The sequence below is a fragment of the Mycteria americana genome, chromosome 6 (genome assembly GCF_035582795.1).
Source record: "Mycteria americana isolate JAX WOST 10 ecotype Jacksonville Zoo and Gardens chromosome 6, USCA_MyAme_1.0, whole genome shotgun sequence".
Lineage (NCBI taxonomy): Eukaryota > Metazoa > Chordata > Aves > Ciconiiformes > Ciconiidae > Mycteria > Mycteria americana.
The window spans coordinates 24256456-24274501 of record NC_134370.1 but is presented as its reverse complement, the minus strand read 5'-3'; the positions used below and the strand labels follow the sequence as shown (position 1 = coordinate 24274501).

Sequence of the window (18046 nt, the reverse complement as noted above, 5' to 3'; positions counted from 1 at the left end):
TGGAATGAGGAGGAGGAAGGGAACGTAGGGACTAGTGTTTTCTCTGCAAGGGTGCTTGCCAACCTCAGGTCATTGAGCCTTGGACATAATGCCACTTGAACAAATGGACTTGCTAACTCTTGGTAAGACTTGTACAGATATTTGAAAGGAAATGTGCAGATCCAAGTAACGGTGCGAGACACCTGAAAGAGTCGGTCACTCTTTCTATATGACAAAAATGAGAATTGGCATTTTGCTTTTGCCTGGAAAAGGTCTGTGTTGGTATTGGAAACTGTGCTTTTACGTGGTTTGTGTTCCTTGAAACAAGCTGTTTGAGGAAAGAGTGCTACAGAGTTAACATGCTTTTTTAACCACACACAGCTGTGGAGCAGGTTTTGAGCCCAGCATGGTTACTGAACATTGTACTGTTCTTTGTTCACAATTATGCCGCTATTAGTACACTTTAGAAAAATGTTTTATTTGAAATTTGCACACATAAATCTAAATCTTAAAAAAAGGAAAAAAGTATGTAGAAGCATCATGAGGTAAAACACTGTTTAGAGTATTATGCCTTTGCTATATTTTTTTCCTTTCTTGTTCTAACTCCTATTTTTGTCTCACCGAAACTCTATCATTATGGGAAGACATAGTTAAAACTTGGCTCAGCCCCTTCTGTCCTGCAAGGCTGGATTGTTCTTAAGGCAAACCGATTTAATTGTGTTCCAACTGCTTCCTTTTTGCATTGTTTGTTTCTATTAGGTAGATGGTCCCAGTGGGGATAGTATCTTCAATACTTTGTATGGCCCAAAGCGTTATTATATTTCAATCTGATTCTGTTTGTTAGCATTATATTGTGCTAAGACAGAAAGACAATGGTATGCATTGTTTTTTGCAACATAACCGAAGTTTTCTTTAAAGTTATTTTGGTCTTGGATATACAGTAACTCTCCCTGTCTGTGCTATGAACGTGACTATGTTAGAAGAACAAATTGATGCTGAATGTGGATGGCACCAGTGTCCTGGAGCTGTACTGTAAGAAAGTCTGGGAATAATCATGTAGTAATGCTGCTTCTGAGCTTAAATAACTGAGCTTACGGGAGGTTTTGGGGGTAGGAAGCTGTTTTTCTGAACAAGCTTCTTTTTTCCTTGATTGGTATCACTGGCTTTGAACCACAGGGGATGGTTCCAGGAATTGTCCTGCAATAATTGTTCTTTGAAAAACCACTTTTAAATTTGCATTGCAACTGTGGGGCTCTAAACTGAGGGATCAAAACTGAAGTCATCTTTTGAGTCCTTTACATTTTTTCTGTTAAATGGCTACATGTCACTCCTGTTTATCAACCCCTCCTATGAGAAAACATCCTTCATGTTTAACTAAACCGTTTTTAGGAACCTCACCAGTTCACTTGTCACGCTGAGGGGAGCCCTGCCTTGCACAGACAGGCTGCTGCTGTAAAATGAAGTCACCCCTTACAGCCCTGTCTCCCCCTCCTCTGCCCCCAATGGTCTCTTTTATAAAAAAAGGGTTTGGAAAGCCTTCCTCCCTCTTGCCTGGCCCTGTTTCCGAAGGGAATTGTCGGTAAGCGGGGCCGGGCCTCTGGCCTTATCTCTGTTGTCAGAGCTGCCTGCCTGGTAGGTGGCAGTGGGGGCAACGCTTTTCAAATGAGACTTTCCTGTGCTGAGGGAGGCCCTTGTTTTTTTGTTTTAACAGCTTCCTATTGTTTGAAACAGCAGGTTGTCCCCTCCCACGCTATTCTAGCTCTTTCCTCCTCCCTTAAATAATTTTTCCATGCGAGTATTACTCAGAGCAGTTACTCTAGCAGTGAGTCCTCTGAGAGTTTTCCCAACCCGCTCTGCTCTCCAGCTTTGTTGCAATACCAGTGTGGAGTTCATGCAGTAGAAAGTTGCTTCTGAAGGTAGGTCTTTCAGATTTTTAAATCTGTTGTTTTACTTCAGTGTCACCACTGCTGTGACGTGACTGGTTTTTTGACTGAATCCAAGTTGTCACAGGAATTCTCTCCTATATATGGTTCTGAAAGGTAGAAAATACTGCTTTTCAATGTGGATTGTCTTTGTTTCTAAGATGCAAAGAAAGAGTATCACTTCAGTTGTAGTAGTTTGTTTTTTGTATTCTAGTCCTGCTGTCTAACGCTGTTTCATGTATGTACATTTTATTTATGTTCTACTACCTGTGAAAGGCACTTTCTAAGCTGTAAGCTGCCTCTGGTCCACCTTACTGTAGCTTCTTCTGACTAACAGTATCCATGAGAAATTTGAAGATTAAGCCAGTCAGAATCTCTTCTCACCTTAACGTTTGTCACAGCTGGAAAGGATGTTGGCAGTTCATTTCCCATCCTTATTACTTTACAGTATAACTATTACCTAGTCAGAAGCTCTCAGGAGTGCTTCTTTGATAATTTAGATGCAGTTTTGCTTCCCTGTACTTGTTGAATTCTGTGTTAGAAAGCTGATAATGAAATGAGGTATTAAATGTATGTAGAGCTTTTTTATTATTTTAATGTGTTGATTTATAAACGTCAACTTGCTTTGGCTGGTTTCCTGATCCCCTGCCTTCTGTAAAGTGACTTGTTTCCAAAATAAATAGTAATTATTCTGTGAATTTTGGAAGTCTACCACTACTATTCCATACTTCTCACTGCTTCAGTTTAGCATGAAGTACATCTTTGTTTAAATTTGTAGATTTGAAAAAAACCACAAACTATTTTCATACATTTGGTGATACTAAGCAGAGGTTTTAATTCCACATAATGATAAATCTGGTTCTGGAGTTTGTCACCAGAGCGGGGGAAAAAAAAATAATCTATGTATCATTTCCACTGCTCATCATTCAGTATAATAAACACATTCTGCCTGTTCAAATGCATTCCATATTTTTTTTAAGGAATAACTTCTTTGTAATCCTGGTGTGTTTTAGGCTACCTGAGATAATGATCATAGTCTGCCAAGTCAGGGCTCAGCTGATCCCATCTGGAAGAGGAAGTCTCACTCTCCTTGCCCTAGCTATAACTTCTTGATGAGTTGATTCAGCTCACTAAACCAGTAGAAAACAGCACGGTCCTCTCCTCCCCTCTTCCGATCCCCCCCAAAAGCGCTAATTCTGTGAGCTGAATTTGCTGCTGTGAGCCAAAGGGCAGAGGTGTTAACTGACTGCCCCAGAGCACTGGGCTGGAGAGAGGGGAGTGCCCTCCTCCCTGCTTTGGTGGCCCTGAGATTGTGGGTTCGTTTATCCATATAAAAAGGTCACTCTCGGACATCCCTTGTCCGAGGTGATGGGTCCTTCTTCTAGTACACTGTACTTGGTGGGAGGTAGAGAAGCCTCAGGCTTTGCTCTTTTTTTTTTTTTTTTTTTTTTTTTTTAAACTGGCCCTTCAAGAAACCTCTTGCTTTTCTTTGACAAACAGAGAAGCATGGTGGTGGACATACGGGGGTTTATGCTCATTTATAACATAGTTACACCTATAGGTTACAGTCATTAATCTCAGAGTTTTAGGTGTCTTAAAAAATCAAACAGGCTGATTCCAGGTTAGAGTCTTCCCCATCTAAGGCCAGAGAAACATGACAAACAGCCGGAGGAGCGAAGGAAGCAGACTGTGGTGGCTGTCATGATGAACAATGGTTTTGGCACACCTGCTGCCTTGCCGCTGAGCTTCTCCATGCTTGGCAGGAAAGGAGTGATTTGGAGGATAACCAGTTAGTTTTGTAGATGTTTTTGGTATGTTTCCATGTTCTCTGAGGGAGAGAAAACAGAAGCACTTGCTTTATAATGTAACAAATGGCTGGTGAAGGCTGGCACCATCAACTTTTGGGGCAGTATTTAATAATGCACTTACAAATCAGAAAGTCAGTATTATGCTAGACCCAAGGGCCCCTAGCAGCGAATGCAGGGAGACTCATGTACCACGGGAAGGGGGAATAGTGGGATATAGTCAAAGCAATGTGTTAGAAAAAATTATGCTCATACAACCCTTCTGAATAGATTTAAATGTATTTATGTACTTTTACTGAAGCAAAAGAGTTTTTCTAGTAATCAAGAAGCAAAATGAAGAGAGCTGGAACAAATGCATTTGTAGGAAGGTTTTGCAGTATGACATGATTTTTGACTCCACCAAGAGCCAAGTGATGTTAATCAGTTGCTGTTTATTCTGGGAGTTGTCACGGATGTAAGCTGTGAGACAAGATTACTGTTCCTGAAGAACAATGTGTCACAGCCATGTCATTTCATCCATTTTCCAGTTGCATCTTTTCAGGTTCTGATGTTTTGGATCATCATAATAACCTTTTTAACTGATGTATTAATATGTATGAAAATCCACAAATTTTCTCTAAGTTTCTAATGTACTCCATTTCACAAGAGGATGTGCTTTACTATTCCTGCCCTAATTGGTGAGCACCTGGGTCACCAGAGTATATTGGAATGGGAGAACTTGGGGGGACTGGGGAAAATTGAGAAGGCTAAAAAGCCAGGAAAACTTCCTTCTGGTCTAGCAAAGACAGTAAATCTAACACTGCACACTTTGGCTCAAGCTCAGAGCAGTTTTGCTTCAAATGGAGTGACTTCAGTCCCGATTGACCAGAAATGTAAGATTTTTCCAGGTCAGCCACTTGGTTGCATGTATGCACACACACGCACATGTGTATGATTTATTTTATTTTCTTAATCACAGAGGAAGGATGCATAGACTCTTTAATCTGGATAGAATACTCTTATTTTTTACTGGTCCCTTCAAGGTGTGTATAAGGAAGTGTTACATGTAATGCTGGTTAAGCAATGGATAATAATAATAGTAACAGTGCATCTGAATGCTTTCTTCTAGTATTGAAGGAAAATTTTGTAACTGATTTCTCAACAAATCGTTTACTGTGGTGTAACGAGGTGACTGAAAATACCATTGTGGTGTGGTAACCTTTCTTGATAGGGATAACTTTTACAGATGTTGCTTTTCTAGATGTCAGGTGATTGTTCCTTGAAGGCTGGTTATTCTGAGGGAGAGGACTTTTAAACAGGACAATGTTTGGTTTTGTCCTTTTATTGCCTTGCTGGTGTTCTGGATCTGCATCCGTTTCTGTACCAAGGTGCTAATCTTCCTCAGACCCTCTTCTGTCAAATGCAAGCGTTATGTCCCTTCAGCAGCTTTTTGTGTCGTCAGCATATTGTCTAGGGAATTCTGGGGAAAACAAGTTATATTGTACAGTGTTACAATGCTTGGAGACGCGAGCCTGGAGCAATATTAACAGGTCTTGTCCTAACAGGATTTGGCAAGAGGAGGTGTGGGCAACATGTGGTATGTGACTCCGCTGTGCAACTGGAAGGTGAAGGCTCTGTCCTGTGACCAGCCCCAAGTGGTGCTGGTGTGGGGCCAGCCGTGTGATCTGGGCTGGCTGTGGGAAGAAGCAAGCCTCAAAGACCATCTTGGGTTGCCATAGCAGGATATGGAGTCCTCCACAGGTCTGAGGTGGACGTGTCTAACCCTTCTTCTGTGGTGAGCCCCCAAAGACTGAAAGGATTTTAACACCAAAAAAGCCAAATTTTATTTATAAGTACTAGAAATTTTGCTTTTTTAAAGATAAAATTCCAAAGACCTAGGGAAAACAAAACAGAAATATGCTTGTGTGCAACTTTCCTGTTGCCCACTGTCTCTGCTTCCCAGCCTGTCAGTCACTCAGTGGCCCCAAACGTCTGTGAAATTTTGTGCCATGTCTAAGGTCAGCCATATACTTCAGTCCCTGAAGCCCTCTCCTTTGAACACCCTTGGTAACTCCCCAAGGGGGACAGGGCAGGATGGGGCTTTACCCCTGCCTCCAAGGGTGGTACATGGCACAGCCACACTCTTACAGGGTCACACACAAATTAGAAGCAAGAAAGCAAACACTTACATAAACAATATCATCCTGAGACCCAGTTACATCCCCATCCCCTGCTATGTGCAAAGGAGTGGAAGAACCCCTAGAGCCACTGTCATCTCCTGCCTGAGACCTTTCCCCAAAGCTTCTCTGTGCTCCACCCTGTTCCCTGAGGCACTCTGCTTGAAGGAATGAGACACATCAATTTAGGTTGGGTACTTCTCTGTACGGGGGGGGGGGGGGAATAGATGAACTGAGTACACAGAATATAACATACCAGTTCAGGATGCTGTGCTATCTAAATTTCATGTGTTCTGGGCTGGACTAAGCCAGAAGCTGTGTAATCCTTCATGCTTAACCTTGCAGCACTCCTGGGAGTCACAGTTAGAGGGTATGTGGTTTCTGCCGGATGCGTGTTGTCTTTAGTTTCACAAGTCGTTTTGGCCATTGGTGCAGGATCAGATTTGGGAGGGTAACAGAATTAGCTGCTTACTTTCCAGTAGAGCTCAGACCCACAGAAACATTGAAACAGTTGAACTGCTGCTGAAAGAAATTAAACTAAATCTCTGAATTAAGCATGCTTTTATTTACAGTCCAGGCTGAAATCCTATTGTCTGAAGTTGATCAAGACTGCTATTTTCTCTAGCTACACTATCAGTGTTGAACTCAGTGGCTTTAACATTTGTTGGCTGGGTACTTTGCAGGGCCGTGAGGCCAGGCCTCGTTTTTGTATATGGGGGCACATGTACATATCCTCAAACTTGCTCTTTTTCATTCTGTTTTAAAATAATGACAACAAAAAGTTTTATAAGGCTGTTTTCCCCTCCACGTATACCAGTTGGTTAAATGTATTATAACTTCCCTGGGCACCCACAGAATTCTGTTTTAACGTTTAACAGGCTTCTTCCCGTTGCAAAGAGAGGAACTCCTGTGAACTACCCCTTCGTGCTCTTTTTCTGCCAGTGAGCAACCCGCAAATAATGTGGAAAGGCTCCTTTCATGGTATATACCTCCTCTCGAGCACTTTCTGGTTTGTATTTTGTTGAGTTTTTTTGGTTTTGTTTTTTTGGTGGTTGTTGGGGTTTTTTTGTTTGTTTTGGTGAGGGTTTTTTGTTTGTTTTGGTGGTGTTTTTTTTTTTTTTTTCCAGGGAGCTTCTGGTGCCACTCAGTAATGTCATTTCATCGCCAGGCAGAGAAAAAATAAATCAAAGCTGTTGACATCATTCTTCTTTTTCTTACCCCAACACCCAACTGATCTGTTCAGCTTGTATTATACTGCATTTGCACAGCTTCTGCTTCTGTGACCCATTAGGACAGAGCCTACTTGTACTTAACAAGAGTCCCTTTCATGCTTTGTGGATCTCTCCAGGCCACAGCAGGACACAAAATAATCCCTTTTGCATTTGGTAGCTCCACAGTACTTTTCTGGTGAAGATGAAATAATCTTTCTGAATGAAAACGATAACATCTCCATAAGCCTGGTTTTGATACAAGGTAACTGTAGCATTGTTTCTGCATTTTAAGAATGAACAGCAGCTTTTTTCCCAGCAGATCCCAAGATTTTAAGATATTAAAATCTGTAAGGAAAGAGTTGTATAAGTTTTTAAAATCAGTATGTAAGTAGTTCCTTATGGTAGCATCTGGTAAAACTTACATAAGCAGTCTCTTTGAATCATACCTTAGAAATTTGAATTCAGACTTTGAATTCAAGGAGGCCAGAGTTTTGTGAAAGTTCATATGCAAATCTTATGGCTTCATTTTAATTTTAGTTCTAACATAAAATGGAAGATCTGTATTTCAGAAAACTTGTTTATAGGATACAGTCTGCTTTGCACACATGAAACTTTCATCTGTGTATACTATGCGTATTCTGTAATGTTTTGGTTTCTGAAATGTATTTCTGACAAATATACTGTATACGAAAATCAAAAAGTACCTTTTGCCTGTCTTAGCCATCTACTCCAAATTTCACACAGTGAAATAGGTTGAACTAGATTTGAAGGCTTTTTTACAACTGCTTGATAAAAAGATAGCAGAGGTTTTTTTGTTCTCCAAAATATTTATTCTAGTACATCTTTCCGAATGTCTCATACCAGAAGAATTTAAGCAGAATAAATTGTCTATTTGTAAGGGGCTTCTCAATGAAAGTAAAATGTCAAGTAACGGAGGTAGCTGCATGTCCTGTTATACGAGGTCTCCTTTCCTGTGTTTGCGGGAATCATTATGTGACCTTGTCTGTATTTGATGTTTAGCTGTGAGCTCAGGACTGTTGTGCATTCAGTTGTCATTATCCTCCTCTTTAAAACACACGGAGCCCTGCAAAATGGCCGTTTACTTTATGAGATTGTATGATGGTTTGGGGCTGCAGGTCAGGAGAAGAGGTACAGTATGTCCATGGCTGTCAGCTCAACCAGCAATGGCCCAGTCAGCCAGATCTGGTCTTGGGGTGCAGGAGCCACAGGGAAGCCATGGCAGCATAGTACAAATGCTTTATTTGCTAGTGGGAGACAAGAACACCATGTGCAGGTTTGGGATGTAAAGTTTTGAGGTTTTGTCATGTCTATTTGCTTCCTATTTTAAAAAAGGAAAAAAAAAAAAACCTCATCAGCTTGCACAGAGAGTCTTTTCCTCTGTAGTTTCCCTAAATGCATTGATCAGATGTTTTCTTCTACTGGTCTCTTAGTTGTCTAGAAAACAAGAAGTTGGGCTTTGAGTTCTACTCCTGCTGCTTGTCTGTTCCAGGTTGTTGGTGAGGTATATGGTATCATGGTACATTTCCCCCAACCTGTTTGTTTTACTCTTCCCATATGCTATTAGCTGCTGTTGGAGATGGGATGTTTTGATTTAAGATTTTTTTTTTTCTTGTGGTACGTCTGTTTTTCCTACTCGGGTTCTGAAGTCTTCAGTGGGTTTTGCGGGAAAATGCTTCTGTATACAAACCAAATGAAGCAAAAATGAGTTTCCCTGTTCTTGTTAGTTATGCTTATTCCTGTAAAACTAAATAGTAATGATCTTAAACCCAAGTTGAGATTAAGTGCTTATGCATGTGTGTGCACACTCGTGATTCTGCTGAAGTGTTATTTATAGCTATACAGCACAGATGACTGCTTAAAAAAAGAGGAATAATCAGCATGTTGTGGATGCTGGGTGCATGGTTTTATATTTTTATGTGGAAATATTAATCTAGATAATGTTCTGTGGTGCAGCAGCACTCCTTCTGCTTGTCAGTTTTAGCAAGGCAAGAAAAAATGATGTAAGCATTTAATACTGGGACCCAGCACAGGAACCTTAAACTGCTGCTCACTCTTTCTTTACTCTCTCTGGCTATGCTTTGTTTGTGCAAGTTCCTCTATACTGCTTTAATTTTGCACCTTGGTATGTTACTAGCCTGACAAGAGCATGAGTGCTGTAAGCCATCTTGCTATGTGGTAATGGTAGTATAGATAAAACACAAAATACAGTGAATTAATAGTTCAAGAATAAGCTATAAATATTATTTTAATACCAAATACTATCCTGAGCTAAAAGAAAAGAGGGAGTAAATCCTTTGATGGTACTATCAAATATATTGTCTGGCTCCAGCTGTTGATCGTGAGGGAGGTGGGAGTTGTGTCTGCCCACCCTGCATGGAGGTTTTCACTAGCCAATGGTATCAAAAAGTCCATTTATGTGCCTGTGTTGAGGAGACTGATTTCTGTCCTGGGTGTCATCTTTCTCCTTGAGCACTACCTGGAGAGAATAGTGCATTGCAATATTTGACTTTGAGATTCTTCACACATCACTGGAAAGACCTGTTTTTCCACCTGAAGGCTGTCCATCTGTTTGGTCAACGTCTATTGCTGCTCTCAATGTGCTTAGTCTGTGTTGTCTTTCCTTTGAAATTGAAGTACCAATGGTGCTGGAGCTCTTCTGTTTGCTTGTTTTCCTGCAAAATCCATTTCTTGCTTACCTGTGGTTTTTATTCTGTGTGGATATGTGTGTATTAACACATTCAGTTGTTTCAAACGTTACTGAAATCAAGGTATAATGAAATAGTGTTTAATGAAACAGACGGATTTGTGGTGCTGTAATGTGAACAGCATATGTTTTGGGAGTTGATTGCTACTGACTTCTGTTTTAAGGAAGGAAAGGGGTGTGAAGATTGACAGAACTCATAGTTATAACAAGGTAGCTGTTAGAGAAGAGGAAGAATTTTTCTGAAACTTTTTTTATGCCGTTCAGCAGTGAAAGTCTGCAAGGTCAGGAAAAGAACGGCAGGAGAATTTTAGGATTTAAAAAGTTGTCAGTCATTAAGCCTTATGTTGCTGAATACTACTGACTACTTCTGAAAGCTTCTGGGAACTCTTCAGTCATTGTTGAGCTGGAATTTGCAAGCCAAAGTAGAAAACTTTTGTTTTCTTGGGTCAGTGGTATTATTGGAAGAGAGATGAGATTTTCTTGTGAATAAGGTGCCACAGGAAAAAGGGCCTTGAAATCTTGTTGCAATAGCTGATGACTGTAAAATACAGAATTTTGCAATGAAACTGTTTGTTTATATCTGGAGATTGAATCACATAGTGAATTCAACTTGAAGCTCCCCTTTGGAGAGCCGAGGTGAAGATCTGGAAGGGGAACAACTGGCAGCAGGAGGCTGGCTGAGCATTTGCTAGAATCAAACCAGAACCTTCCATTTCACCATATGGTTGACAGCTGCCCTGTTCCTATTTGTTGTGATTTTTCTGTGTTGCACAGGATTGATTGGTGATGTTTAACTGCTTTTGAGCACTTGCATAACATTTGAAGTTGCCATGTTTTTCCCTGTTTATCTGAACTCTACAAGTTCCATATGGAGTGGGATGAAAAGCTGGTTTCACCCCACCCTTCCTCCTTGTGAAATGTCCAGCACCAAGCCTAGGGGTAGGTAGGGTGTTTTTTAAATACAGGTTTGGGAGAGTAAACTTACATTTCATGTAAAAAGTAATACAAAACTTTAGGATAAGTGCTTCAGAAATGCAGGTGTGTTAAGATGCAGGCTTTTATTATCATGGACAGCAGTCTTAAAGAGCTGGGCAACTGCAAAGGGGAGATCTGAAGGGAGTGCAAATTATTTTGAAATGATTTGAATTACTTCAGGCTGGGCAGACTTTCTTAGTTTTATATATATTCCTTCCCTCTTCAACTGTCAGAGAAAAGTTGTTGAGATAACAGATCCTTTGGGCTGTGTAACAGAAAGGGGGGCAGCTGCTTCCGAAGAATTTCAGAAGTAGGACACAAAGCTGTGGGCTTGTCTGCCTCCGTTCCCTGTAACCTCCACAGCAAATGCATGTGCTGAAAGTACCGTGATGCATGAGATCAGTGGTTATTAATACCATGTTTTTGATATGAGTAAAGGTTTTATCTGGGGAGTGAAGTGTGTTTTGGCAGTAAGCCCACACAAAGTAAATAATGTGGCCTTTGCGTTTCTGGTTCTGACCTCACCTCTCTCATTGTTTGTCTTCGAACACAAGCCCTTTATTATTCGATTATCCCACATTATGCTCTTATAAATTGCAGTCTCCAACAAGAGATGCTTTCTTCCAGAAACTTCTAGGTCATCTTACAGGTTATTTTCAATTAGAAAAAGCTGTAATGCTGGCTTTAGATATTTAAAGCTGTGTGTTTGGCTTTTTTAATTTTTATATTTAATTGTAATTTGCCTTTGCATGGTTGTCATGTTGTATTAGAGCTCTTTACTAGATGGATTTTAATAGCTTTTCTGATTATTTGAGAGCCAGCTGGATACTTTGGGTCCTCCTAACTGCTTTATGAAAATCTGGACATGGCTACCCTACAATTCTATCTCTTGGTAGCTCTATGGGATATATGACTTACTTTTTCCACTACTTTGAATGAAAGTCTATGTGGTCATAGAAGCTTATGTAGTCTATGTGGCATAGAAGACGGGTCTTTATCAGCTGATGTCCTCCTTTTGGAAAGGACCACAGAAATGACTGCTAAGGCTCTGTAACCCTGGAGAAGTACCTGCAGGCAGTTGGGAAGAAGCAGAGAGGTTCCTCTCAAGCTCGAGTAGGTAGAAGTTTCCAGCCCTCCACCATCACTGAACCTTCTGCAGTTCAAAGCCAATGGCTTTCTGCTGCTTTCTTACTGTGAGAGATGCTCTTTAAATAGATTTGGCTGACTGTCAGGCTTAAAATCAAATGATTCGGATTAGGTAAGTGTTCGCAAGATTTCATTACGCTGTTTTAAGAGACAGTCCACTATAGTTTTATAAAACTCACAAGCATTTTGGATGAAGAAGTTGGAGAACTGTTTGCTATGAAGAATATCTTCATGCAGTACAAAGCTACACTTGACCCCAGCAGCTTGCAGAGTCTCACTTTGGGGTGTTTCTGCAGAACATGGTCTCTCCATGCCTCTTGTTGGTCTGAGCAGTTAACAGGAGCATAGAGTGGGTTTGTTCTTGTTTTTTCATGGGTTATTTGTTGGTTTGAAAAGCTGGTATAAGAACATACTCTTTCTTCATTAAAAATGTGTTCAGTTTTCTCTCTCCGATCAATGCAGAAGCAGTAAGTTGTCTACTAGTTCAGAAATGCCAGCGTTGCCACTTCAGGGAGCTGTATTCCCAAGAGGCAATTTGGCCCATCAGTATCCTGCCTACAGTTTCTTCTAGTGGTTGGTAGGCTGTACAAATACAGTGGTAGCGACCAAAATGACTGCAGTTTTAGTCAAGGATGTGTGTTATCCCAGTTTGCTCACTGTTCTGTCTAGTCCCTTCAGTTTTGGTTTCTATTATCTTGAGGTGGTCTCTCAGAGATGGCTTTCATTGTGTCTTCTGGGAAACCTGTAGTGTTTGTCACAGGCTTGCCGTACCCTTACTCTTTAAGGAAGTACACCTGTGGATTTGGGGAAACTTTTGCTTTTAATCTTCACTCCAAAATAATTTTGATAGTCTTTACTAGCAACTTTTAGCCTAACATTTGTATAATTACTTTTGCATCAGGTAAGTGGAAACATTTCCTTCGTGTCTGAAAGACCATTTCTCATAACCTTATGCAAACTCTGAGTATATTTTCTAATGTGGTTCTGGACAGTTAGCCTAAGGTCTCTGATACTCACAGCTTTGTCATATCTTTACAACACTTCACAGACTAGGAATTGTGCAATAGCAGAATGAAAAATAGGAAGATGAGTATGAGTCTGTCGTGGGCATCAGTGGTGCTGTCAGGTGCTGTCAGTTCCTGGTTCCACCAGGTAGGCACAAGTAGCACATAGCCGGGTAATTAAGTTATTCCTTTAAGAGGAAGACTGACAAATGGGTGTAAGCTTGACAGCAAAAGCATCACAGGCTTTTTTCCCCTCTTTCTCCCAGCATAGCAATCAAGACTGACAAAATGCATGCATAAAGCAGAAAGGTTTTTTTTTTCTTCTATTGTCCCATTAGCACTATCAAAAAATTATTGGAGATAGAGATGAATGGAAATAACTGTACCTTTTTGTAGTTACGCTGTATTGTCTAGGTGCGCAAAGAAACCTGTCCAGTATTTCTGGCTAGTTAAGAATCTCAAAAAGAGGAGACTTCCTCAAGAGTAGGAAGGTATCCCCTCTTCAGCTGTGTGGCAGCTGACTTCTGTCAGGGATGTTTACCTTTAAGATCACTGCCCTGTTCACTATTTTCTTCATCCAGCCTCATGGTTATTTGGTAATGGGAGCTTTCTCTGTCCCTCTATTTTATTTCATCACCTTCAAGATTGAATTTAGACTGGCTTGCAAAGCTGGCTATCCTTTGGGATGTCTAAACTGTAAATGAAGGTCTTAATATCGATAGCTCTGCAGTTAAATATAATTTAATCCGTGCAGAAATTAGCAAATATTTTCATCATTTCAGCTACATGGAGAAAATATATTCTCAAGTCTCTGGTTGTGAAAACTCTTTCCCTCTAGCTGAGAACAGCCATGGGATCAGTCAAGGGGATCATTCCTGTGCTTCCTCACTGAAAGAGCAACCCTGCCAGGAGCCATCTGGGTGAAAACTTTCACCAAAATCCATTGTCTTGGACAATTATTTCTTTCTTCTTTTTTTGTTATGAAAAATATTTAAATAAGGGATTTAAAAACCATTTCTCATGTGTTTAGGCTTTCAGAGGTGTTGTGGCATGTGAAAGGATGATTTACCCTCAACACCATTAATCTACTCCCTACCAGTGGAGGGAGTAGATTAATGGTGCCAGAAAAGGTGGTAGGATCTTGGGAGTGGAGGGGGACTCTTCTAAAAACACACACATTCACGCATTGAAGCATTTGTTTTGTTCTGTGTTTTAAAAGTTTATTCAGAAACAGAAGTCATGAAAAATAAATTCTGGACCTCTGCTCTTAAATCTAAGTGTGATAAATACTTAATTGGTGGTTTCAGCCATACCCAGTGCTAAATGGAAGCATCTCCTTTCCTAAATGGGTTGTTTTAATTCAGCCATGTGCCTGGAATGGTTCATCAAGCAATAGCCTAAAACATTTGGAGAGACATGAGACTGCAGTAAGAGAGGAGTGTTACAATTCCCCACCCCCCCCCCCACCCCCCGCAATGAACAGTGATAGTGGGACCTTGTCAGAGAACAGAGGATGCAACTTGAGATGTTATGTTTCTATGTGATTGATTTAGCAAGTGTATATGAGAATGAACAGGGACTTGAACTCTTCTGTGGTATGTGTCCTGTAGAGTGCTGTGTTCTGCTGTCCCAAGGACAGACTCTGGTTTCTTCAGGACAGAAGTACGTGCTGAACCACAGCCAGCTTTGCTCTGGGGTTGCAGTGCTGGAGATGCGAGGGGAGTGGTGCCCTGTGCCCTTCTCTTGTGTGCTGAGCCTGTCTCTGCGGCTGGGAGCCCTCCCTCCTTCCCAAAGAAAGCTGTTGCCAAACAGCATGAATTCAAGGAAGATCTAGAATGTTGGACTCCTTTTTTTTTTTTTTTTTTTTTTTAAATTATTATTATTTAGTCTTTATATATTTCTTTATCTATTATTTACTCTATATTATAACACTTATATAACATTATTATAAGGCTGTGCAACTTTTCAGGGATATAGTTTTTTTTAATCACACTGGCTAGATTAATTTTGTGCTTTATTCCAGTGAATGGTGTTCTTAATATGATAAAATTCAAGTACCTTAAAAGTTTTTAGGCTTTTTGCCTCCATTCACTGTGTCTTTAAGATAATGTTTTGAGTAATGAACCAAGAGCATCACTTACGCATTTGCATCTGGCACTCCTCCTATTTTGGTTGTATTTCTGTATTAGTAAAATTTCCAGCAATGAGAATCCTGTCTCTTTTCTGTAAGGATAATACCTTTCTCTTTTACTTCAGACTCAGTTTTCTGGAGTCATGCCAAGATGCCGCTGGGACATAGAGTAGCTATAGCTTTTGAATCTGTCATCTGGGGTTTTTGGTGGTTTTTTTCTTTTTTTTTTGTTTTGTTTTGTGTGTGCTGGTTTTTTGGTTCTGTTTTTTAATACAAGAGTTATGTGGAGCTACAGTTGGTGTCACCTAACACTAAAATGCTACAGAAGGCTGGGAAATCCCATCAGCAATTAAATTGTAGGGGTTTTCCTTGTACGATTAAAAAGCTGTTGGCTTTTATGTGTTCTTAAGAGGAGAGCAGTCTTTCTCAAAAACTTCTTTAATCAGAAATAATATATGAAAATGTTTTCTTCTCACTTAACTATATTCTCTGAAGCTTGTGGCATGTATCATCAAAGTGTTATCATGATTTCATTTCCGAAAGTAAATTTTGTTTTTCTTTAGTTCTGTGGTTGGGACCACTTACAAGCTAACACAGTATCTGGGAGAAGTAGCACATTTGGAGAACACATACATCTGCTGACAGGCTTGCACAGCAGTAGCCTTCCTCTTCCTTTACAGATCACTGCTGTTTTCTTAGCAATTGTATTTGGGTGTTTAAAGTATTGGATGGCTAGCTTTTTTTCTACCGATGGTTAGCCAGTGGTGGTGGAAACAAAACAGGGTATTTTAATAATGATGGTTGGTTTTTACAAAAATCCTTTTTTCCTGCTTGCTTTTTGTTACCCTTTTTATGGTACGAGCAGAAGTTAAGTGGGTCTGTAATCCATACAAATAGTGTCTTACATATATTTCAGATTAATTAGGATTCCATTTTGTAGCTATTATATAACTTCGGTAAGTTTTTAGAGGTTGGCAAAGCATGAAGCTGGCATTTATCTCCAGAGATCTGGTTTTGTCATAACTGGGTGGTTACCAGCTTAAGTGTTTTCTGCTTGTTCCTAACTCTGCAAAGGCCATATAGCCAATTGAGCAGACTGAACTTGCTCCTGTGAGCAATCATAGCGAACACATGATAAGAAATTAGTTCTGCTAAGCCTGTGCAAATGCAGTGCAGGTAGTAGGCTTGCACAGTTGCTGCGAGAGTCCTGGCCAGCTTGCAATAGTCTTGCTGCAATGACAGGCGAACTACAAAGCCTCTAATTTGATTCTAGTTCCAAGACAATAAAAATCAATAGAAAAAACATATTCACTTTGTCATAACTGGCTTGGCTTAAAACCTACTTTAAGTTTTATAGCCCATTTTGAGAGCAGAATCCTGTTTTGAACTTCAAGTCCACTGACTAGGCACTGCTCACAACTGTACATCTTGGGCATGTTTTGGATTGTATTTTCCACTTTTCTGTAGGTGCTGTGGAAAGTAGGAGACAGAGTGCTTGGCTCAGGGGTTTTTCTGAGTTAACACAGAGCCTGCTTGCCTCAGCTCATTCCACGTGGCGTTCTGTTCATCTCTGCGGTGCAGGTTTAGCCACTGCATCTATTGCAAGTGGTATTGGTTTACAGAGATCCTTAAATTGCTGCTTGAAACTGAATTACCTCACACGGTATGGTTGGCTCATGGTTCATTAAGGGATTGAGCAAAGAAAGGGGGCTGAGGCTGAAATTGCTTTGAAATGAATCCTGTATACGTTCAGTGCTCAGGAATGTTGTGCGACGGGCATGGTAATAGTCTGTGTCTGCAGGCTTGCAAGCACATCTGAAAATTTTGCATGGCACACTGGCAACGAAGAGGAATATTCATCTGTATATAGATATTTGCCTGCCTTACAGCAATGCTGAGACTTCATTAATATTTGTAGAATGAGTTTAGTACAAGTACAAACAAAATATTGCTAGAAGGGAATTGGTTAGGCTGCTGTAACACATTCGCAGATGTTGAGGAAGTTCTTTCTGTGTTTTGACAGAGATTAAGAATTTATAATTGTGTGGAAGGTGAAAAACGTGCCTTCACAGATACCCAGGATATCTTTGTAAGGAATTATTCTCTTAGTTAGTTTTTGCTGATGCACAAGCTCTATGTGTGTCTATTTTGTGGTGACTTCATGCTGCAATTACTACTTCAGAACATGTGGAATAGTTATCTTGCTTATACCAGCCATGATAGGTACTTTCAATTGTTCTCATGTGTATCAAAAATGGGATAGTCCTAAATGTCATTGGGAATGTCCCTGGAAAATATTATGCAGTTGTCTGTAAAGTAAATACAGGTGGGCTACACTTGCGAGTACTTTAAAAAAAAATGTTTTGCCATGAATCTTGTAGTTCCTGTTTCTAGGAATTTCTTAGATCAAATTCTTTTTTACATTTCTTACGAGATAAGGGCAAAAGTGAACTTGTGGTGGGAAGAGCAGTTTCTCTTGAATGATTCCTCTGGCTTCTTCAGAAGCATCAATGTCTTTTGGAAGACATTGTATGTCCTGCGTGCCTAGATTAAGTAACTTTTTATAGAGATGCACATAGTTTCTGATTAAGAACATTTGGAGACTGTTTTGTTCTGGAGAGAGCTGTGGGCTGCTGAGTAAGGGGGGAGCCTGGTGCTTTTGTCTTCTTGGCCTTCCAAGTTCAGTGCTAAATCCCAGTTCTAGGGTGGACAACGTGCTAGCGTGTATTCAGACTCACAAATCCTCGTACTACTGTTTGAATGACTAAGATATCTTAAAGAAATTTAACAGTTCAAGTTTGTAAAGGATACATATGAAAACAGCCGTGGAGTTCACATGAATGTTGTTTTATTTTTTTAGTCTAACTTCTGTCTTAACCCTTCCACTAAACTCCAGCCCTCTTGCTTTTACATACTTTTCTTGGAATTCTCTGTTTTCCATGTTATTTTATTTTTTGGGTGGAGGAAGGTTTGTATTTTTTGCTTTGTCTCA

The 18046-nt window shown here is 40.2% G+C and overlaps 1 protein-coding gene across 6 annotated transcripts in view; it reads left to right on the top strand.

Annotated features, from left to right (window-relative positions):
* The window catches only part of USP54 (ubiquitin specific peptidase 54), a 107455-nt gene that overhangs the window by 33769 nt on the left and 55640 nt on the right, over nt 1-18046 (top strand). The window contains exon 1 of one of the 6 annotated variants that reach the window (XM_075505094.1): nt 1802-1895. The exons of the other annotated variants lie outside the window; for them this stretch is intronic. The gene's annotated coding sequence lies outside the window, so the exon portion shown is untranslated. Of the gene's footprint in view, nt 1-1801; nt 1896-18046 lie in introns of those variants that run through there. 6 annotated transcript variants of the gene reach the window in all.